Genomic DNA, 24675 nt, shown 5'->3' with positions numbered 1-24675 from the left:
GAGCAAATAGAATTATTACAAAGCAAATTGTTTCTCTCGAGAATAAGCTCGTTCTCCCTGTTAGTGCTTAGCTCGAAACCTATTTACAAGAACCTTGTCCTTAGCTCCTAAATCCTTGCGCTGGCTAGCCCCTATTTTCCTGCGCTAATCCTGGAAATTTCCTCCTATTTCTTAACGCATAGGAGGCTCCTATTTCTTAGGATTTTTCCTAATTCCTAGTGCAAACCAACAAGAATTTTCTCTGCCAAAAACCTACGTATAAGTCTCTCCTTCACGCTCTTCCTCGCTCCGCTAGCTCACACACCAAACTCGTGCTCAACAATTGATTGCAATTGTGCCTTTCGACCTCCTTATAAGCAATTCGACTCATCTAATTCTGGCAAGTTTATTTTTGGAACTCGGTGTTGTGATTGACTAGTTAACTGAGTCTAACTGACTCTTGTAACTCATCCTAGCGACAAATAAACATTGAGACTTGTCACTTGTCCTTTTCCAAATCTAACTCGCACTAGGAGACAAACAAACTAAGCCTCCAACTATGCACATGAGTTAAAATGCTTCATGAACTTGTCCTAATTTTTAGGAACTCGAGCATGATAAGGGAGGCTGATTGTGAGGTCTTCTTGACTAAGGCACAAGTCAAGAAACCTTTCTCGCTACTAATTTCAACACTCCCTCTTAGTGAGGAAGGGATTCTGTACAACTCCCAAATTATCTTTGAAATGAACAAAGTTGCTTCTTGCCAATGCCTTGGTCAAGATTTTTGTTGTTTGCTCCTCTGTTGGAATGTACGATAGCTTCACTATCCCTTTTTGCACACAATCTCTGAGATGATGATACTTCACTATCTGGTTCCATCATGAACTGGCGCAACTGGGTGACTGCAAAACAAATATCAGGTTGTGTGTTGACCAAGTACATGAACGCCCTGATGAGCTTCCTGTATACTGTAGCATCCGCTTGCTCTGCTCTACTAGCATCCACCTTCCTCTAGTTTGTGACTAGAGGCGTGGCCATGGGCCTGCAATCTTGCATATGAAATCTCCGAAGAATATTTGTAGTGTACTTCCCTTGTCCCACAAAGATCTCACAATCACCTTGCTAAACCTCCAAGCCAAGGAAATAGTGCATAAGCCCCCTATCCTTCATCTGAAACTCCCGTGCAAGGTCCTCCTTGCAATCTTGGATCAAGCTATCTGCTCTAGTCAATATAAGGTCATCAACATAAAGCACTTAAATGAGCAGAAGCCCTCCAACCATGATGTAGTGCAAGTTGGCATCCGCCTCACTCTTAGTGAAGCCCAATCCTAGAAGGTAGCTGTCAATATGAGCGTACCATGCTCTCGAAGCCTATTTGAGCCCATAAAGAGCTCTCTTCATCCTACATACGTCTCTGCTGAACTGCTCAAACCCCTTTGGCTGCTCCATATAAATTTCCTCCTCAACCACTTCATTGAGGAATGCTGCCTTCATGTCCATTTGGTGGATCTTCCACCCCATCTGTGCTGCAAGTGCCAGAATAGTCCTGATCAGTGTTGCAGGAAACGTCCCCCCCCCCCACGGATCAAAAGCCCGATTCGCGATCCGTACGGATCCGTGGGGGATTTGCCCTCCGAAACCTGAAACGTGGATTCGGGCTGAAAAATGCGATTCTTGCCATTTCGGAACCTTACGGCCTGATCCGCGTTTCGGTGTTTTCCGATCCGCGTTTCGGCTTTTTGGATCCGTGTTTAGGTTTTTTGGAAACACGTTTCAGTTTTTTTCCGAAACGCGTTTCAGTTTTTTTCCGAAACGCGTTTCATACGGAGATAATTGAGCAACTATATGCTTAGCACTGGTCCATTTGGGAGCATGCATGCAATTAGCGATTCCAGGATGATGATGATCGAGTTGAGATGCCACGCCCATCTGGTCCCTTGGTTCCTAGGTTCCATGGTTCAACACCAACAACAGGGGGTTCGTCTTCATCAGTTTCAGTGCCACAACTTCCACAGGCACCATCTTCTTCATTGCCACCACATGGAGGCCCGCCACCACGTTCTCTTCGTGGTGGAAGGAGGAGAGATTAGTAGATATATTCACAATTTACTACTTTTGTCATAGATTAATCATTAGACTTGTAGGCTTGTGAATTTGAACCTTTTTGTCTTGGCGAGTGACCTATTTTGTAAACATTATTATTTGAATTTTGGACATGACAAATGTTGACAGTTGCTCACTTGCTAGATAAATCATAATATGCTCTATGTTTTATGTTTTATAATATGCTTAAATGTTTTATGTTTTATAATATGCTTAAAAATTTGATGTATGTTTGTAATTGCTAGAATATAGATGGTTGATGCTCGAATAATTAATCATTGATGTACATACTAGTAACTACAATGGAATCATAGATGCCATATCTATCTTGATTTATGCAAAAATATGCATGATTTCATGTCTTCTACAACTAATTTGGTATTTGGGATGTTTATTTTGAATATAAATGCAAAAAAAATATAATATATATATATATATATATATATATAGCAGACGCTTTCGCAGACACTTTGCTTCCTAGTTTTTTGGAAAATGATGCTTCCGCCTCCCCGCTTCCAAAAAATGTCCCTGTTTCATCCCCGCCTCGTGCAACATTGGTTCTGATGGATGAATACCATGCTATTGGGGCAAAGGTCTCATCATAGTATATCCCCTCAGTCTATGAGAAGCCTTTGGCCACATACCTGGCCTTGTACTTCTCCACACTCTCATCTGCTCCATGCTTCACCTTATACACCTAGCATGAGCCTATTACTGATTTGCTTTCCCATTGTGGCACAATCTCCCAGACATCATTCTTCATGGAGGAATATTCCTCCACCATGGCATCCTGCCAAACCTGCTGAGAAGCTGTCCCCTTGTAAGAAGAAGGTTCAGTGTCCACCAACTCTGTCATCAGTGCTATATAACTTGTGTACCTCTGTGGCTGTTTGCTCTGCTTGAACATGGCGCTAGGGGCTTCAACTTGCTCCTGGGCCTCTTGAATCAACCTGTCAGCCTCTTTGATCTCTTCTTCCCTATGCTAGGAGTCTCCAACACAGCAGCTTCCTGCTCTTGTCCTGGTCTCTTCTCATCATCATCTTGCTCTGCATCCTGTTGTGTGGGCCTCTTGCCACTTGGTTGAGACTCAATCTGTGATCGTAGCTGAGGCTCCTCCTTGGGAGCTTCCGAGAGCTTTGTCCTCCTGGAACCTCACATCATGCTTGAGAACTCTCTTCTTGAGTCCTGGTAGATACACATTGTATGCCTGAGCTATCTCACTATACACAACAAAAATACTCTTTTCTGCTGTGGGCTCTAGCTTCTTCCTGCTATCTTTGGACACATGGCAAATTTTTTTTGTGCCAAAGATATGAAAGTGTGAAACATCAAGCTTCTTGCCTGTGAAGGCCTCCTTTGGTGTAACTCATTCAAGAATCCTGTGTGGACTCCTGTTATGCAAAAATACTGCAGTGTTGCATGCCTCTGCCCACAAGAACATTGGCAGTCCCTGATCATGCATCACAGCCTTGACCGCTCCAACAATAGTGCGGTTCTTCCTCTCAGTCACCCCATTCTACTGAGGGTTATGGGGTGCTATCAACTCTTTCCTAATGCCCTCCTTCGCACACAACTCCTTGAAGGCATTGGATACATATTCTCCACCATTGTCACTCCTCATTGCCTTGATATTCTTCCCAGTTTGGTTTTCTACCAAGGCCTTAAACTCCATGAACTTGGTTAAGCCCTCATCTTTCTTCTTCATAAAATACATCCAAGCTTTCCGAGAATAATCATCAATGAAAGTAATGTAATACTTGTGTCTCATAAGAGACAGAGAAGGGAAGGGTCCAGACTCCACACACATCTGAATATACCAGCTCCAAAATAATTTTGGCTCTGCTCTCTTGACCCTGAAAAGAAGTCTTGGCATACTTGCCAAGCATGCATCCCTTGCACACTCCATTCTTGTCAAAGCTGCATGCTGGTAATCTTGTGGATATCTGCCGAAGAATCTTCAACGCCCCATGAGGCAAGTGCCCCATGCGCCTATGCGAAAGTTCTCCAACATCTCTACTCTGCTCACCACTTGCCTCGTTGCTCAATGCTGCGCAAGTCTCTACCTGCAACTTATACAAGTTCCTCATACTCACACCTATCTGCTTCACTGCTCTAGAAGCTAAGTGCTTGAGGTACGCCTTACCTCTGCTGAAGATGACATCATATCCCTTTTCCTCAAGGGTAGCTATTGAAACCAAGTTCTTCTTCAGCCCTGGAACATAGAGAACATCTTTGAGATGGAGAGAATTCCTAAGATCCCTCTCAAAGTTGATAATACCAACTCCCTTGGTCGAATGCTTGCCATTATCTCCAAGCTTGATATGAGGCTGCATGTCCTTCTCCTCCAGTCGGCTGAAGTACTCCCTGTTCTCGGTCATGTGGAAGGAGGCTCCGGAATCAATATAGCATGTGCTGCTCCCTATTGAGCTTGCCATGCAAGCTATCAATGAGAAATATTTCTCAAACTGAGAAGCAAACCCATCTACCTCAATTGATGTAGCCACATTATCCTTATTTGACCCCTTCTTCTTCTGATTGGGACACTTAGTAGCATAGTGCCCAAACTCATGGCAATGGAAGCTCTTGATCTTACTTAGATACATCTTCTTCTTCTTGCCCTTCTGATTAGACTCGGCCTTCCCTTTTCCTTTCTTGCCCTTTGCCTTGCTTGCAACAACAAAATTCTCCTCGTCTTCAGATTTTGCTGCTCTACCATCTCGGGTTCCTCTCCGAATTTCCTCCTGCACGTAGTCAATCCATAACCTTTCCTAACTAGGAAAGTTCTCTCTGCCACTGACAACATCTTGGAATCCATACCAAGACTTGTGAAGTCTCAGTAAAGCAAAACTCACAAGGTCTTGCTTGGGTACAGTGACAACCACACCTCCTAGCTCATCTTGAACCTGAGTGAACTTCATGAGATATGAAATGATGGGCTCTCCTTTTTTCATCTAGATACTCCTTTGCTTCTCCTTAAGAGCAAGCTTCCTGGCATCACTGCTACTCTGATATAAATCTAAAATAGTTTTGAACATCTTAAAAGCTGCCTTCTTCTCATTGATATGAGGAACTATATGATCTTTGACACCTTCTAGAATAATCCTCCTTGCCTTGATATCATTCTTATTACGCTGGGCCAATTGTTGAGATCTTGAGGTGGTGCTATTGCTTGCTTGATAAACTCTCCCACCCCATTATCTTCCAGCACTATCGCGACCCTCCCTTTCCAAAAGACAAAGTTAGAGGCTCCCTCTAAACAATGGCCAACTCTCATTCCTTGGTACGCCATCCTCCTTGTCCAAAGACTACTCTTGACAAATTTGCTTTGTTCTTCACCAATCTGAACTCTGTGTGCTGGCCTTTATGTTGTTCCTCGTTTTGATACCATGTAGAATGTAACAAATTTGTAACTCCAAGACATAAAATTTCTTTACAACTTTGCAACATAATAAAGCATAATTAAACACAGTCACGTGATAGCAAAGAACACAATATTTTCTAGGGAGCCCAACTGGGAAAACCCTCTGCTAGTTGTAGAAAATTTATTGGCAAAGTTTGAGCTGATAGAATTATTACAAAGAAAATTGTTTCTCTAGAGAACAAGCTCTTTCTCTTTGCTAGTATTTAGCTCAAAACCTGCTTGTAAGAACCCTGTCCTTGACTCTTAAATCCTTGTGTTGACCAACCCCTATGTTCTTGCGCCAATCTTGGAAATTTCCTCCTATTTCCTAGCGCACAAGAGGCTCCAATTTCTTAGGAATTTCTCTTATTTCCTAGCACACACCAACAATAATTTTCCCTACCAAAAAACTACGTATAAGCCTCTCCTTCACACTTTTTCTGACTCTGATAGTTCACACACAAAACTCGTGCTCAACAAATGATTACAATTGCACCTTTTGACCTCCTTATAAGCAATTAGACTCATCTAATTCTAGCAAGTTTTTTTTTGAACTCGGTCTTGTGATTGATTAGTTTAACTGACTGTTGTAACTTGTCCTAGCCACAAATAAACATTAAGACTACTGAAAATAGCAACAAGAAATGCTAAAATTAGAAATGCTAAAAATAGCATTGCTATAGATAGCATTTCAGGATATATTCCAATTTTAATTTGTCCTTGAATTAAAATTCGAATTTAGTCTCACCAGTCAGCTAGATCCTGACTTTTGTTTCAAGTTCCATGAGCAATTGTATTTTCGGGGAAGAACACTGAGCGGAGGGCGAACAACGAGGGTTTCAGATAGTTGCAGTCGATGATCCATATGGAGGGCCGCAGAGGAGGGAGCTCCACTCCCTCCTATAAGGAGGCTGTAGCCAGTAGAGGCAAGAAACCTCTAGAAAATGCTAGAGGTACTGTGGAGGAAGGGAAAAGAAACATGGAAGAGGAGATAGGAGGAGCCATAAATAAGGAAAATAATAGCACAAAAGACAAGGAGGTAGAAGACAAAAAAACAGGGAACTAAAGACAAAAAACAAAAGGGACCCTGCAAACCCAAAGCAGAGATAACACCTAGAGTTATTTTAAATGATCCGGCTCTGTAGGCGCACAGGGATCACATGTGGACGTATGCCATCATCTGTAAATTCATGGGATTATGGCCCACTGAAAAAGCTTTACAGTCGTGGATCAAATACCACTGGAAACCTAAAGGGAGCATTGACCTACATCTTGGGTCAAAGGGATTCTTTACTGTGGTGTTCATGAATATTGAAGACAAGGACATAATATTTGAAGGAGGGCCTTACTTTTATGCAACAACTGGACTTTACATGCGGCCATGGATGATGAATTTTGTTCCAGAACGGGAAAATTTTACTTTAGTACCAGTCTGGGTAAGGCTCTATTCTCTACCTCTTGATTATTGGCAAAATGAATCGTTAGCCACCATAGGCAACAAATTAGGTCGTTTTGTCAAAGCTTCTGAAGCCACAAGAAGGGGAAAATATACTTCCTTTGCCAGAATATGTGTGGAAATGGATCTATCAGGAGCTCTACCAGATGAGGTGATCTTGGAAGTTTTTGATGAAGAATGGGTGTAAATAGTAGACTATGAGCACATTCCGTTCAGATGTCGCAGATGTCATGAACATGGACACCTATTCAGAGACTGTCCGCTCAGTAAAGTAGTAAACAAGAGCAAAACTAACACAATGAAGGAAACATATAGCTTTTAGAAAGTGGTGAATCGAGGAAAAGGCGACAAAAGAGGACCAAAACAACATCAAGATGAAGGACAACAGATCAGTCAGAACAAATTCCAAGTGCTTGAGGAAGATGAAGAGATCACAAAAGAAGATCAAGCAATGGAAAGAAGTCCCGTGGATAAGGAGAAAGAAGAAAACAGGGAACAAACACAGGACATTGATTATCAAAAAGAAGCTACAATGAGTGATGCAGAACTGGAGATGGATCAGGAAATGACCCAGAATGAGATGGACTTGGAGGACCATGAACTATAGGAAATTCTTGACAAAGAAAACCTAGATCTGGAAGGGTTCTTGATACAGGGAACCACGGGAGGAGTAGATTTGTTACCTCAAGAAGAGCTCAATAGAATACAATAGTTGTTTTTATGGAAAACGTAGGCTAAGGCGTTGGAAAAAGGAAAAATCATCGACAAGCAGGACAACAGAGGTGTGAAAATGATGAAAACGACTCTGGGATTAGCCACTAGAAACCCAGGCAAGAAAAGAGGCAGGAAAAAGCAGAATGAACTCTTGATGGAGTGTCGAAAGCTAATGATAGATTCAGGTAAGATGAAAGATCTAGCCAACTACTCCTTTACAAATCTTTAATAATGAAGTTTACATCTTGGAATATTAGAGGTTTAGGGAGTAAGAGAAAGCAGAGAATGCTTAGTAATAGAATGAAACAAGAAACGCTGGATATAATCTTCATCCAAGCAACGAAATGTTCCATTCAAAAATTAAGACAAATTCATTGCAAATGGCTCAATAGATTTGAGTTTCTAGAAGTCAAAGTAGAGAACACAGCCGGGGGCATACTCACTCTTTGGAACCCCCAAAAAATTGGCATTTTAGATGTTGAGGCTTCCAGGAATTATTTATCAGTAGTTATTCAACCGGTAGGAGACAAGGATACCTTTCTGATCACAAACGTTTATGGCCCTCAGAGAATAGACGACAAACTCAGGTTTCTAGATTTCCTTGTGGATCTCAGGGACAAACATGCAGAAATACCTTGGATCATGGGAGGTGACTTCAAAATGATCAAATCTCTTTCAGAGAAAAAAGGGGGAACCAGAGCTCTAAGTAAAGACGCTTTAGCATTTCAAACCTTTTCAGACAATATGAATCTTGTTGACACTAATAGGAATACTGGCCTCTTTACTTGGAATAATAAAAGAGGAGGAGAGTCCCATGTAGCCTCAAAGTTAGACAGATTTATCATCTTTGAGGATCTTATGCTAGCAGACAAGGAAGTAACAACAAGAGTTCTTCCCTTTGGAGGCTCAGTCCACTGGCCGGTTCAATTGGAGATTAAGGGTATTGGTACTCCCAGGAACAAACCTTTTAGATTTGAGAATATCTGGCTGTCCCACCTAGACTTCATCAGCAACATTGAAAAATGGTGGTCAAAATATTTGCAGATTCAGGGGACAAGAATGTTTTTACTTCACAAAAGACTAAAGCACATCAAGCTCCGACTTAAAGATTGGAACAAGAAGGATTTTGGCAATATTTTTGTGGAGAAAAAACTGTTGAAAACAAAATGCAGGTTCTCAACCAAGCTCTGATCACGGAAGGCTTTGATAAAGCCATAAGTGATCAAGTGGATAAACATCATCAAGAATGGGAAAATCTATGTAAACAAGAGGAAATATTTGGGAGACAAAAGTCTAGAGTTCATTGGCTCAAAGGAGAGCGTAACACTAAATTTTTTCACAGAGCCACCATTGCCAATAGAACTCACAACATAATCTTTTTGATCAAGAATGAGGAGGGGGAGCTTCATATCTCCCATGAAGCTATAGAAGCTGTGTTAGTCCAGCACTTCCAAGGTATAACTCAAGAGAACAATTCAGATAGAGAGCACTTCATCAGGGAGGTAACTAGTAATATACCGAAACTAGTGTCCAGAGAGGATAATTTCAACCTTAATAGGCTAGTAACGGAAGAGAAGGTTAGTGAAGTTCTCAAAGATATGCAGAATGGCAAAGCACCAGGCCCGGATGGTTTCAATGTGGATTTTTTCAAAGCTTGCTGGAATATTGTTAAACAAGATATTTTGCATGTAGTGGAGGACTCTAGGTTGAACAGAACCATTATGAAAGCGCTCAATACCTCCTTCATCTCCCTGATCCCCAAACATGACATTGCTCAAACATCGGATAAATATAGACCCATAGCCCTATGCAATGTGGTCTATAAGATAATATCCAAGGTAGTGGCTAACAGAGTCAAACCTTTACTTCTTGTTCTGGTTTCAGGGGAACAATCAGGTTATGTGGAAGGCAGACAAATTCTTGACAACATCATTCAAGCTCAAGAGGTGGTACACTCATTAACTAGCAAGAGGCAGGCGAGCATGATCATGCAATTGGATATAGCCAAATCTTATGACAAGGTAAACTGGACCTATATCAAAAGAATTCTTATTGCTTTTGGATTTGATCACAACTGGGTCAGATGGGTAAGGGCCTGGTGACTTCCTCCAATTTTTCTATATTAGTTAATGGCTCTCCCTCAGAAATTTTCAGTCCTTCAAGAGGCCTCAAACAGGGAGACCTGCTCTCTCCCTTTCTTTTCATCCTCATGATGGAAGGACTGGGTTGGTCAATAAAGCATGCTAAAGTAACAAGAAAGATTAAGGGCCTGCAACTCACTGAGAATTTTCAGGCCCTGACTCACCAACAATTTGTAGATGATACCATGTTACAGGGAATCCCCACAGTCAAAGAAGCTTCAGCTTACAAAAAGATACTGAATCTCTTTGCCTTGGCTTCAGGTATGGAAGTTAATCTCTCCAAATCAAAAATCTTTTTCTTCAATGCCAATATTGCTATTCAGAAAAATATCTCCAGAATTCTAGGCTTTCAAAGGGATTCCCTTCCCTCAAAATATTTGGAAGTTTATCTAACTGCTAAACCGATGCTCAAAATCATTTGGGAACCCTTGATCAATAAGTTGCAGAATAAATTCAGTAAATGGACCATCAGATCTTTAAATCTTGCTGGTAGGTTGGTACTTACAAAAGCTGTTCTGCAAGCAATCCCTATTTTTATGTTATCAGCCCTCCCAGCTCCAAAAGGAGTCCTACAGCAATTCAGAAATATTCAAAGAAACTTCCTTTGGGGTAAGGAGGAGACAAGGAAGAAATGGGCCTTAGTGTCTTGGGAAAAAAATTGTAGACCCAAGAACCATGGAGGGCTAGGCTTGGATGATCAGGAAATACTCAACAAAGTTTTAGGGGCCAAACTATGGTGGCGTTGGGTTCAAAATCCAGAGACTCAATGGGCAAATATCTAGAAAGAAAAATATGCAAGCTCCTGGCAAACCAGTGATCTCATAAGAATGTCAGGAAATATAAAGGGCTCATACATCTGGAACAAAGCCAGGGAGAATAGAAGCCTAGTACAAGAAAATAGTTTATGGGAAATCAGAGAAGGAGATCTAGCTCTTTTTTGGGAAGATAAGTGGCAAAAAGAACCAATTCTATTAAAAGAAGACTTCTTCGACCTTGAGCATGAGATAGATTTCCAAGGATTAATTAAGGTAAAGGACTTCTAGGATCATACTCATCATACAGAAAAGTGGAGAATTTGGAGAAACATTGATTGCAGAAATAACAATCCCTTGAAAACAAAAGCAAAGGCGCTCATGAAAATGGTGGAACAAAGGAAGATCTTAGTTTCAGGGGGGCAAGACCAACTAAGATGGGGCAATAACAAAGAGGGCACCTTCAATCTTAAGGAAGCAAAAGGCATTCTCCTTGAGCTGAATCCCCAGGTTCTGGACAAAATCTGGTAGAACCTATGGAGGCACCAAGGGTGGATGAAAATCAAACTCTTCATGTGGTTGGTATACCACAAGAAAATCTTGACTTGGGACAACATCAGGAAGAGGGGTGTACTGGGGCCTTCAAGATGCTAGCTCTGTGAGGCTCAAGAGGAAACAATGGAGCATTTACTCAACAACTGCATTTTCACCTCTTCGTTATGGGACATATTTGCCACAATCTTTCAGCAATCCGACAGGGACAGAGGGAGCATCATTAATACCCTCAATAATTGGAGAAGAAATTTTTCGGATTATGAAATTCTCAGCTCAGCTTGGGCCCTTATACCGAGCTTCATTATATGGAACGTTTGGAAGGAGAGGAACAAAAGAACATTTAAGGATGAAAAGAATCCCCCACATTCCCTGTTTGAGATAATCCTGAAACAGCTTAAGGAGATAGTGGGAACCACTGTTCGTAACTACCCTAAAAATCCTCCCTCAGAAATGGATTTAAAAATTCTAAGGCAGCTGGGGATGCAGGGGCTCACTCCTCAAGGCCTAGATAGGAAGGTTATATCAATGGACACGGAGAAGGAATTCTGGCATCCTCCTCCGGAAGGATATTTGAAATACAACATTGATGGGGCTTCAAAAGGAAACCCGGGAACTGCTGGGTATGGAGGAGTCCTTAGGGATGCAGAGGGAAGTATTATCTTCATCTTCCATTGCCACCTAGGAAAAGCGACCAACATGGCTGAACTAATGGCTTTGGAGCAATGCCTGGATTTTTTGAGTCAAGATAGCTGTTTCAACGTGATTATAGAAGCGAACTTTGAGTTAATCATTAACTCGGTGAAAAAAATAAATAGTGGAACAGCGCCGGAGAAAGTCTCCTAACACTGGAAATTAATCCAAGTTTTCCAGAGAATTCAGGGTCATCTCCAAGGCCTTCGCACTGTCAGTTTCCATCATTTTCGCAGAAAGGCCAATAAGCTGGCGGATCTTCTTGCCAACCAGGGTGTCAGCTGTACAGATGATAAGGTTTCGATGGAGTGGCAGGAGTTGCATCCGAGCAGACTGAGAGCTCTTTGTTGCGAGCAAGCGGAAGAAGATAGGGAAGTGTTTAGATACAAAGCCATGGAGGCAAGCTCGAAATGATTTGTCCTCTGTATGCGTCATCAGTATCTTGCAAACTGTTCTTTAGCAGGGGCGCAGACCACGACGGGCCGTTGAAAATCTCGGAGTTAGCGAGACGGATATCTCAGTTCATCGGGGTGAGCGAAACAGACATCACAGTTCATCAATTAGTGGAGAGCCTCTCATCTTTACTTGGTTCCAGGTTCAGGCAAGGAAGAAAAGAATGCGAGGGAAGAATCCAGTTTTTTCCGGCAGCTGGATTATTCAGAATTTTGGGTTTCGGAAAGTAAAACCGCTTCCTAGGCGGTTTTCGGTTGATCGCACCGCTTTCAAGTGGGAAATGGTTTTAGAGATTTTGCAGCGATTCCATTCAGCCTCCTACACGTGGTAGGGTGATGGATTCGTAAACCGCCTTTCATCACACACTAATGTCTGGTTATCTTGTTTGGCGCGATATTAATCTCATCCGTAGGATTTCGCAGAGTGGATCAATGGTCAAGTTTGATCGTGCAGCTTGGTGGGGCGGGACCGTTAAACATCGATCGTCTTTGTTGAGCGATTTCCTCCTCGGACGTTGGTTTGAGCGCGGAAATGGACGGTTCAGATTAAAGGGGCTTTTTCGGGGGCTGGGGCGTGGGAGATTCCACGGGTTTTTCGGGGGCTAGGATGCAAATTTGGTTTATATTCCTTGGGTGCGGTGATTATCTTTGTAAGGCTAAGAGGTTTTGACCTAGGTGGCTAGTTTTCTAATTTTTTCTGATTCCTTGGCGTTGGGTGGACGTTTGTATATGGCTTAATGAAATAGAAAGATCGACACTTGCTTTAGCAAAAAAAGAATTTAGTCTCACCAGTTGTTTGAAAAATAATTAATTAATTCATCTTGAGTTAATTAGTTGGTGAAATTCAAACATGAAGTCTTTGTGAAGACATGCAACAGTTATCCCTTTGATTGAGGAAGTTATCCCTTAATTAAGGAGATAAGGATGAGTTGCATTTGAGTTGTAATTAGTTAGCTCAGTTAACTGAGTTAAGTCCAGTTAAATTAGTTCCAAACAGTTTGTGGAACTAATTGTGAGTTCAGTCAATTAATGCATACATGCATGCAACTAGTGTTCTCCAGATAACTGAATATTCTCTCATAAATAACTCATGCATGTCAGTTCAGACAAAGACCCAGTTGAGATTAAAGGCAAGGACAATGTACTATCAGTTGCTAGAATATTCCCATGAGAATATCTCTTTCATGCAGAAGGAATTCATTCCTTGAGGATTGCGTAGTTACTACAGAGGTCAGAGCAGTGTGTGAGGTGAGAATCACACAGGTTATAGCTGGTGGACCCAGGAGAAACTGCGCAAGAAAATAGGAGGCTTGGAGGACAGAGGCGAAGGCATATGTGTTGTCTATTTGTCTATGAGCAGCAGTGAGGGATTGTACTGAGAGCTGGATAGCTTGAGAGCTAAAGTTTTGTGTAATCTTGAGATAATTCCACTTGTATGATAATACAGATAGCGAGGTTTTTAGCTAAGGCTTTCTCCAAAGTTTTCTTCTGTGTTTCATGTGCGATTGAATCTTCTTCTCTGTTATATGTGTTTATTTTATCTTGCTCAAAATCGATTAAGCTTCCGCAAGTTTGATTGTAGAAGTAGATTAAGTATTTTGCTTTAGTACATTGCATAATCACTTTAATCTACAGTGAGAATTTCTACATGGTATCGGAGCAAAGGTGATCAGAGCTGTGAACAACATATTGAGAAGGGAAAAGTTCGAAGTTTGAAGTTCTTGATTGCAGGTACAAAATCGATTTCTTATCACATCTCAAAGTTCACCAGTGGTGTTCAATGGCTTGAGACTCGAGTATGCCCTGGATGGTAGCTCGAATTAAATTGCATGGAAGGATCACATGGAAGCCGTATTAGAGGACAATGGTTTGAAGGACTTCATTGATCAAGAAGTCCCCAAGCCAGCAGCAGCTAATGCCCAAGAATTGGCGGAATGGAAGAAATGTGTGGCGAGAGCAAGGAGGATTCTTCTGGAGGGAGTTCGAGACATTGAAGGACTTCTCGAGTCTCCATGGGAAGGAGACTCCATTTTCAATGTGGAAGACATTGAAGGACCTATATCAGAACAACAACGACCAGAGGAAGCTGGCGCTGAAGGACAAGTTTCAAAAAATCAAGTGTGAAAAGGGTGACACGATCTCTACATATCTGAACAAGCTCACCACCTGCATAGATGAGCTTGGAAGTGTAGGAATCACGACAGTTGATGATGATATGGTGAGTCTTGCTCTCCTCGGTCTTCCTAAGAGCTGGCATAGCTACCAAGGCTCAGTGAATGGAAGAGAGAAACTGCCAGATTGGGAACGACTGTGGTCGGATCTGATGCAGGAGGAGATCAGAAGAAGCACCAGAGATGGTTCTTCATCTAAGCACGATGATGAAGAAAATCTAGCCTTAGCAAGTAAGGCGCGGAAAGGGAAAGGGAAGGCTTCCCATTCCAAATCGAGTTCTTCCCATGGTGGGAAGAAGATTGACAAATCTAAAGTGAGATGCTTTAATTGTCATGAGGTGGGCCATTATGCAACTAATTGTCCATTAAAGAAATCCAAGAAGGGATCCTCGATAGGATCTGAAGGTGAGGCATTGGCCTCTCAGTTCGAATTGGATTTTACCCTCATCGCATGCATGGTTTCATCGATGATGGGTTGTGGTTGGTTTCTGGACAGTGGAGCCTCATTCCACATGATCGACGATAAGAGTTTATTTAGTGCCTTGGAGGAGAAGGACCTCCAGATGAGCATAGAGATGGGCGATGATGGAAAGTACCGTGTTTCAGGTGAAGGTACAGTTGTGTTTCAGAGGGAACATGGAGCTCCTCTCACCCTGACTAATGTTAAGTATGTGCATGGACTGAAGAAAAACTTGGTATCGATCGCGATGTTGGATGACAAAGGCTACGATGTTGTCTTCAGTAAGGGAAAGGTTTTCCTTAGACACATCACCATGCGTCAGGTGAAACAGATCGGTTCACGGGTACAAAACCTGTATGTTCTTGAGGTTCAAGATGCATGCAAAGCCTTGAGGAGCAAGGCAAATGTTAGAGACATGGTGGTTGAGAGGGAGAGTACATTACCTCTCAACATGCAGCGCCAGAAGAAGTCTCAGACAATTGTGGAGGAGCCACAATTGGAGAAGTTAATAGAGGGATCACATGCAGCCATACCTCTAGGTGGGAGGTGGGGCGATGTGAAGTGATAGTCCCAAGAAGGCTGAAATAGGGGCAGGATCCTTGAGGTACCCAACCTCTTTGATTAGACATTGCTACGGGAGCCCCGACGAGGAGTAGCAGGATTGGCTGAGTGGGTAGAGACAAATGCGGATGGAGTGGCATAGGGAGCTTCAACATCAGAGGGTGTTTCTAACCCAACAGGGAGATCAATTACTTCTCAGTAACTGAGTTGCAGTGCAGCAGTGGGCAGCACGATGCAGCATGATGAGAGGAGGTGCAGTGCGGATGGAATGTTGGGAGAAAGGACCAACAGCAACACAGATGCAGGAAGAGGTGTACATAGAGCAACCAGAAGGTTTTGAGACCTTCGATTGTGAGTCGCATGTGTGCTGACTCAAGAGAGCTTTGTACGGGCTGAAGTAAGCACCTCGTGCTTGGTACACCAGGATCGACAACTACTTCACCGGGTTGGGCTTCATAAAGAGTGAAGCGGATGCGAACTTGTACCACATCATGGTGGAAGGTAAGCAATTGATCATTGTTCTTTATGTTGATGATCTGATATTGACAGGTGATGATGAGTTGATCATGTCTTGCAAGGAGGACCTTGCAAGAGAGTTCGAGATGAAAGACATGGGTCTCATGCACTACTTTCTAGGCATGGAAGTGTGGCAAAAGGATGGGGAAGTGTTTGTGTCTCAAGGGAAGTATGCCAATGAGATACTCACAAGATTCCACATGGAGAAGTGCAAGCACATGCAGACTCCTCTAGCAGGTAGCTGGAGGAAGGAGGATGCTACTTCAGGTGAGGTAGTAGAGGCTACTGTGTATCGGCAGCTTGTGGGTTCATTGATATATTTAGTGAACACACGATCAGATTTGTGCTTTGCGGTGAACCGAGTCAAGCTATGGTTCAGCCTACCAAGCTGTTTTGGAAGGCAATGAATCATGTTTTGAAATACCTCAGAGGCACATCTCAGTATGGATTATGGTACAAACGGTCAGAGGGAGTAAAGCTTCAGGGCTTCATAGATGCAGATTGGGTAGGGAGTCCATCAGATCGGAAGAGCACATCGGGAGGAATTTTCAACCTTGGTTTAGCTGCAGTTTCTTGGTACAGCAGGAAACAGAGGTCAGTTGCACTTAGCTCAGCAGAGGCTGAATACATGGCTGCAAGTCAGGCAACATGTGAGGCCATTTGGATGCGGAAAATTCTAGTTGGTTTGTTTGATCAGAGGATGGATCCAACTGTGATCTATTGTGATAATCAAAGTTGTATCAAACTCTCTGAGAATCCAGTATTTCATGACAGGTCCAAGCATATCGACATTCAGTGTCATCATCTCAGAGACTGTGTGGCGAGGAGGATCATGTTGTTGTAGTATATTTCGACTGAGAAGCAAGATGCTGACATTTTGACTAAGGCATTCTCAAAGTGTAAATACGAGTTCCACAGAGACAAGATCTGTGGCAGATAATCCCTTTCTTGTTGAGAGGGAGTGTTGGAAATAGCAACAAGAAATGTTAAAAATAGAAATGCTAAAAATAACATTGCTATAGATAGCATTTCGGGATATATTCCAATTTTAATTTGTCCTTGAATTAAAATTCGAATTTAGTCTCACCAGCTGTTTGAAAAATAATTAATTAATTCATCTTGAGTTACTTAGTTGGTGAAATTCAAACATGAAGGCTTTGTGAAGACATGCAACAGTTATCCCTTTGATTGAGGAAGTTATCCCTTAATTAAGGAGATAAGGATGAGTTGTATTTGAGTTGTAATTAGTTAGCTCAGTTAACTGAGTTAAGTCCAGTTAAATTAGTTCCAAACAATTTGTGGAACTAATTGTGAGTTCAGTCAGTTAATGCATGTATGCATGCAACTAGTGTTCTTTAGATAACTGAATATTCTTTCATAAATAACTCATGCATGTCAGTTCAGACAAAGACCCAGTTGAGATTAAAGGCAAGGACAATGTACTATCAGTTGCTAGAATATTCCCATGAGAATATCTCTTGCATGCAGAAGGAATTCGTTCCTTGAGGATTGCGTAGTTACTACAGAGGTCAGAGCAGTGTGTGAGGTGAGAATCACACAGGTTACAGTTGGAGGACCAAAGAGAAACTATGCAGGGAAATAGGAGGCTTGGAGGACAGAGGAGAAGGCATATGTGTTGTCTATTTTGTCTATGCGCAGCAGTGAGGGATTGTACTGAGAGCTGGATAGCTTGAGAGCTAAAGCTTTGTGTAATCTTGAGATATTTCCACTTGTATGATAATACAGATAGCGGGGTTTTTAGCTGAGGCTTTCCCCAAAGTTTTCTTCTGTGTTTCATGTGTGATTGAATCTTCTTCTCTATTATATGCGTTCTATTTGATCTTGCTCAAAATCGATTAAGCCTCCGCAAGTTTGATTGTAGAAGTAGATTAAGTATTTTGTTTTAGTACATTGCATAATCAGTTTAATCTACAGTGAGAATTTCTACAAAGACTTGTCACTTTTCCTTTTCCAAATCTAATTCGCATTAGGAGACAAACAAACTGAGCCTCCAGCTCAATGTTTTAAAACTCCGACTCCAGTTCGGAAACGACCGAGGGTTGGCTCCGACTCCGACTCTGACTCGGTGATGACTCGGTCGGTTTGATTTCAATGAGTCGATCGTTGTAAAAAATACATTAAATATATTTTTTTTTTTTATAAAAACATAATTTTAAAGATTTTCATTCATGTTTCCAAACACAAAGCTTTAAAATATAGAGAGAAGACAACATATGATCAAAGTAGGCTCATGAATATATCCATTATATCAAAATGGCACCCAGTGCACTGTCCAATACAAAGTTCATACTTAGCCATCAATGATAGGATCCTTTTCTGCCTCAGCCTAAGGACAATCACTAGACTACAACAACAATAATACCAATTCTTTGCTCCTAATGAAATCTCATAACCCTTGATTTAATTATGATCAAGCTCCAGAACAATCAGAGGTAAATATGTATTTATTAGTCCATTGCCAGAACGTTTGCCTTTTTAAAAACATTGTATGTCTCAATGCATTGTTTCAATTTTCTAATTCATACTTCGGATAACCATACTCCGACCTTGTAATTTTCAAAACTCTCACATTGATAGATTAATTTAGGGCTATAAATATGCAATAAACAACCCAACCATTGATATGTAGGAGGCAGAACAACTTTTGACAAATGTGCTTCAGGATTTTTGTCAAAGAGATGAGCAGGCCGAGTTGTTACCGAGCCGGTTGAGTCATTACCGAGTCGGTCGAGTTGTTACCGATCGACTGAGTCAACCGAGTCAATGACTGGGTCGGTAACAACCCGGCTAGCCGTTCGTTTCGGCCATCGAGCCGACTCGACCAGGCATTGGCTTGGTCTGACTCGGCCGAGTCGACTCCGACTATACACATGAGTTAAACTGCTTCATGAACTCGTCCTAATTTTTTTGGAGCTTGAGCATGCTAAGGAAAACTGATTGTGAGGTCTTTTTGACTAAGGCACAAGTCAAGAAACCTTTCTCGCTAGTAATTTAACAACTATAATCAAGATTCACCAAAGGGATTTCCATTCATATATCATGCGTGAGTAATGCATACAATAATGAGACCTAGTTTCTATGCAATTAATTTTCAACAAATTAGAGCACAATAGAAAAGCCTTAGATCATCAATTTGTTCCATACATTAGACATAAATCAGAAGTTTTCAATAATAAGCTCACTTACAAGATAATATGTATGAACAATCCTTTATTGATCTAAGACAACTTCTTTAAAGTCAAGAAAGTAGCTCTAACGAACAAGAATACTTCATAGGTCACATCTTCACCAAGAAACAAGAAGGCCAAAATCTCTCTAAGGAGGGCCAAAATAGTCCAAGAGATGATGATGAAATGAAATGATCCTCTCCTTTATTTATATGAGGAGGACAAGGTCTAATTTTCGTCTATAGTCCCTACTAACAAGTAAAATCACAATGAATACCTTGGGTTACAAGTCAATCCACTAGCTCTCAACATGAATGCTAATAAAAGCCCACACGCGTGAGTCGTGAGGCCTCTAGGGCTGACGTCATTCATAATGTGAGCTCCAAATGTCAAGCGCTGGTGCTACAAGGTGCCAAGTATGATGTAGTAGCATCTAAAAATCATCATTTGAGGGTTGGCTCTCAAATTTCGATCAGTTGCTCTCTATAGTCCCCAAAACCAGTTGGGGCACTACAAAGTGGTCTCTTGGGTCTCCAATTGTGAAAATGTGTCCAACTCTGCTCCAACATTGAGGGATTTCTAGGTGCTACTAGCGCTCCCAAGTCTCTGAAGGTGAGACCATCCTTATCTAGGCCCTGAATTAGCTGCCATCCCTCGTATGGTGCTAAGGCTAGCCTGGGGGCATGCTAGGTCCAGGTGCATCGTCCTGAAGAATCATCAAATGTAGAGCAAGGTGGTAGAATGTCTTGGGTGTAGGAGGTGCCCAAGGTCATATGTGATGTGCTATTGCTACTTGGAGGCCCAAGGCTCTCAACACTTCACCTGTGGGTGCCAATATACATCTCTAATGGCCTGGGTACCCGTTGGTAAGGTGCCCAGGACATGGGCTGCTGAATCAACTGACAATCATAACATAAAGTCTAGTGAAAGCAACCAATCATCAAGGACAATAAGCATTATTTCATTTATGTGAACCAAGCTTGAATGTAATGGGCTATTTAATACTTCAAATTAGGATTCCCTTCCAAAATCAAGGCCTTGAACTCGCAATGGTATTTTCTCCCTAGGTAGGAGTGGCTAAAGGACAACCCTATTAGGTGTTTCCAACCCTCAAGGGGAAGTGACGTTTGCTTAGCCCACCCTTTAATTGATAGGTGTTAGTAAATAATAATGATGGTATGGAGGGGAGAAGATGGCCAAGTGCCAAGGTCAAAGGGACCAACATGATGGGGTTCCACATCCTGACTGTATAGATGTGAAGAGGGAGCAATCGTGGATGCATGAGTTACCAACTAGACCTGTGTTTTTCCACCCTTGTTGTGCACCTTTTACTTTTGCTTGATTTTTTCTTTGTATTACTGCTTGTAGCTCAAAGGGCTATAACTTGCTTTAAATGATATTGCAGTTGTATTACCCCTTAAGAATGAGTCATTTCATTGCTCATCAGGGTTGGGACATGCAAGGGTTCCTTTTCGTGATGTAATAGAGCAACATGTGCTCAGGAATCAGGGGATGGCCATGATGATTGAGGTAGAGCTCATGTTGAGCTTTTCCCACGTGCTAATGTGTATGTCCCAACCATCTTTCACATTTTGATATTCTTTCTTTTGATCTTGTTTTGTGGCCATGGTATGCTCTTTCCTTTTCTTTTAGCTGCTTCAACCTTCGAGGGCACAGTTTTGGCCCTACCTAGGTATGAGGATGTATGAGTGCCAATCTCAAAGAACCAATGGTCAGTTGAATCTGAAGAAGGGATGTGAGATAAGGGCTTGTAATGTATGATGGGAAGTGGTAAGTATGGCATACGTATAAATGGAACTATGCTATCTCAATCAGGGTTTCCCAAGTAGTGCCCCTCCTATAACCATTGGGCCATTAGGGGAGGTCCCACTAGACTAGGATTGAAGATTAAGACCCCCATTTAAGGTTAGAGGACAAGATCACTGCCAAAACCCCTCTTTCTTCCAGGTCATCCCATAATCCATATCAAATGCCCAAATACAAAAAGGCATAAGCACCTAATCACAAAATGAATAAAGTACCTTTTGATTAGAAGCCCACCTTCGTCCATGTGCTGTTGTAGGGCGGGTGAGAATCATATGACTGATGCAGGTGGTGTAGATGTAATGGCACATCATTAACTAGTGGTGGCTGTCAGGGGCTGCATGGCTGGCTGCTGGTCCAATGGATGTGATGAATAGGAGAGAAGTTTTCTCCTATAGGATTACCCATTTTGGTGGTGACAACTCTCATGTCAGAGATAATAGTATATTTAGAATCCTTGTGGCATTATGAGTTTGATGATCTACTTATGAGCAATATGTGAGCACATTCTATTTTTAGCAGTATTTGCATGTCGATTTTGATCATGGATTTGGATACCTTACTGAAAGACGAATTCAACGAGTATGATTTCATTGAGATTTTGAGGACTTTCTATTTTTTTACAGTGGTTGCATGTGAGGTCTGATTACACATTCGAGTTCCTCATCACATTCTAAGTTCAATGGTGGTGTTTTGATCCAAATTTGAGACAATTCTATTTTTAGCAGTTGGCGCATCGTAGTGAGGTCTGATTACATATTTGGACATCCCACTGAGTTTTGAGTTTGTGGTGGTGGGCTCATCAGAATCTGAGCACTACCTATTTTTAACAGAGTCATTGCATGGGAGCACTGACAACATATTTTGGTTCCCCATCAAATTCCAAGTCTAATGAGTATAATAATGGGGGCATGTTGTGAGATTTCTATATTTAGCACTGCCTATTTTTAGGAATGCTATATATGGCAATGTCTCCCTACATATTCCAGGCATTCGATACCTTTTTCTATTTTTAGTGGGATTCCTAATTCTTGGCATGTTTATTTTGAGCAGCATGAGGTGGTAGTTTGAGGGGTTGACGCGTGGTGGCGATTGTGAGTAGACAAGTGGTATGAAATGGGATGAGTCATCAGTGAGTTGGCAGAGGATGAGTTGACATGGCAATTGAGCAATTTAATTTTTCTCTCTTCTTGTGCATTTTCCTTTCTTTTCCCATTTTCCCTTCTCTTTATTTCCTATTTTCTACCCTACTTTTTCTCTCACCTTTGTCTCTATTTTTCCTACGAAATATCTTCCCTTTTCCCCTCCACAAAAAAGAAAATTAATTCAACCCCTTGAAATTATGCTAAGTTGAAATTTCTAAAATTGGTTGAAGAGACAAAAATATGCCAAGTCGAATCACTTGAATAAAATTAGCCAAGTCGAATTGCTAAAATTAACTTGGGATATTTTTATCATGAAAAGTTTTGCCAGTAAGGAAAAATCACTCCAGTTGAATTAAGTAAATTAATTTCGAAGTAATTTTTGTCCAATGTCAACTTGAAGATTCTTCAGTTCAACTCAAGCAAAGGTCACTTAACTAGATTTTCTTCTCCAATCAGAGCTCAGATAACTCAACGATGCACAATGATGGCCAATAATAGAAAATTCAACCTATCCTCCTTCTTGGCATGAATTGGAAGGGGAAAAACTATATATACAGGAGGAAGGCCAACCTTCCAATAGGAATTGTCTTGAGCGAGGGCAAGAATCCATAGTTTCTTCTCTCTCTATTCTAGCTGTTATTACTTTGTGCCCGGATATCATTGTATTCAAGTTTTGTGATAGTCATCTTGGTGCAGCCAATCTTTTGGCTTTCATGGAATAAAATTTTGTTTTGATCCACTCACTCTGGTTGGTTTGACTCAATGTTATCCTGTGCAAATTATTAAGAGTTTATCAACTATTTATTTGGGGAATTAGCCACTCAGATATGCTGTCTTCTTACACTATTTTTCCATATAAAAGGATGATTTGCAAAGGGCTATTTCACGCTTAAGGATTTTTTCACACTTGTTTGGTCACTAACTTGCTGGTCAAACAACCTTTATCTTGCTGTTTTTTGAGTGTTTTAGTGAGATACTGTATGGTTACAGATAGGTTTATTTTTTGAGATACTGTATGCTTGCAATAGATAGATCGATTTTAACCACAGATGTATCAAGAGGCAAGGGGGATCAAATCTCTTGACCTGCAAACATTTTTTCAGGTTTTGCATTCTAAAAGAAGTTTGCACCTCAAAAGATTTGATCTCTCTCAAAGCTTGCTAGATCCGTGGTTAAGATGGATCTATACTGATATAGCTTATTCAACTGATTTTATATCCAATTATGATGATTTTAGTATTTTCCTAATTACTTTATCTAATTATATTGATCTGATAAATTTCTTAATTAAAAGCATTTGGCAAAAGAATGAGAATCCTATATTAAGTTAAGTAACAAAGAGGAAGATGACACTTAGGGCAGATTTTCCTATGTGTTCATTTATTTATAAAGTTTATATCAGTTCACAAGGTGTAAAAATTAGTGCTAACAGAGGGCAGGGGGATTCTCAATTGGTATCTATAAATGCAAGTTTTCTCGTGTTTTCATTTCAGAAACCAGGTGCTTGAGGTCTATTACTTCTGAATGGAGCTGTTGGTTTTTAGTTTTAAGAAATTTCACCCTCCGCAACAAATTTTATATTTGGGAAGTCCAATAAGCAAATCCAACTCCATTGCTATAATAGTGGGGCTATACATTTGTCCTTGGCTGTTGTAGCTATTGTTATCTAGTTCTGATGATGGTGGAGTTTCCTCCATTCCCTGCAAAACATTTTTCCTTGGCGGCAGCTTTCCTTAACGACGAATATCCTAAATAGATGAAGGGTCCACGTAGCTGTGTTAGGGTTCTCAAGCAAGTGTCGAGCTAGGGCATGGGGGAAAGTTGCAACCTCGGACAATCTTGGTCGAGGAGCTCAGTTGAGCTAGGGCGTGGAGATGGCTGAGGGTGTTGGTTGTGGGTCTGTTGGCTGCATATGAATGCAAGAGAGCCTTAGGGTTGAGGATGGCTAGGATGCGAACAACTAGAGACAAGTTGAGTGTGCAGACAGATGATTGGTTGTGGATGAGCTGGGAAACAGGTCGATGAGAGCAATGGTGTTGAGGACTACTAGAATGCATAGAGAAATGAATGTGGGCAGAGATGATTGGCAACGGAAGAGCTGGGTTTTTACTCATATTGTTATTTGTTTTCCAACTCCCCTTGTGTTTGGAAGATGGAATAATTAATTAATTAATCTCCAAAATCTGCACGACCAAATTATTTTCCAAGGGATTGGGTATACCATGATGGAAGCTGCCTTTTTAATATTGGTGATCGACCCTACCTTATCATAAGTTCCTCTAGCAAGTTCCTAGATGGGACCATAAAAGTGCCAAGTTCTAGATGGCACAATAAAACTTAAATGTGCACTTATTTGAATTGAGACATAGCCACTTTCCCTACAAACTCCCAACATGCAATTGACATCCTGCCACCATTGAAGTATTTTGTTGTCAATTAGATTGAAATGTCAATATGGATGGTCACTGTTTCAATAATTGCAACTCTGCCCCATTTTTCGCTTCCTTTCCTACCTTAGAGGAATTTGTTGTTGATGTTACTTCATTATAGTGGTATATTTCTAGGGAG

General features: G+C 41.3%; 1 protein-coding gene across 1 annotated transcript in view; it reads left to right on the top strand.

Annotated features, from left to right (window-relative positions):
• Positions 1 to 24675, top strand: part of LOC149221693 (CDP-diacylglycerol--glycerol-3-phosphate 3-phosphatidyltransferase 1, chloroplastic-like) — a 220106-nt gene that overhangs the window by 88976 nt on the left and 106455 nt on the right.

Source organism: Pinus tabuliformis, chromosome Q, assembly GCF_031772625.1.
Source record: "Pinus tabuliformis cultivar Carrire ecotype Pingquan chromosome Q, CPIR1, whole genome shotgun sequence".
In the NCBI taxonomy this organism is placed as follows: Eukaryota; Viridiplantae; Streptophyta; class Pinopsida; order Pinales; family Pinaceae; genus Pinus; species Pinus tabuliformis.
This window is presented reverse-complemented; position numbering and strand designations above follow the sequence as displayed.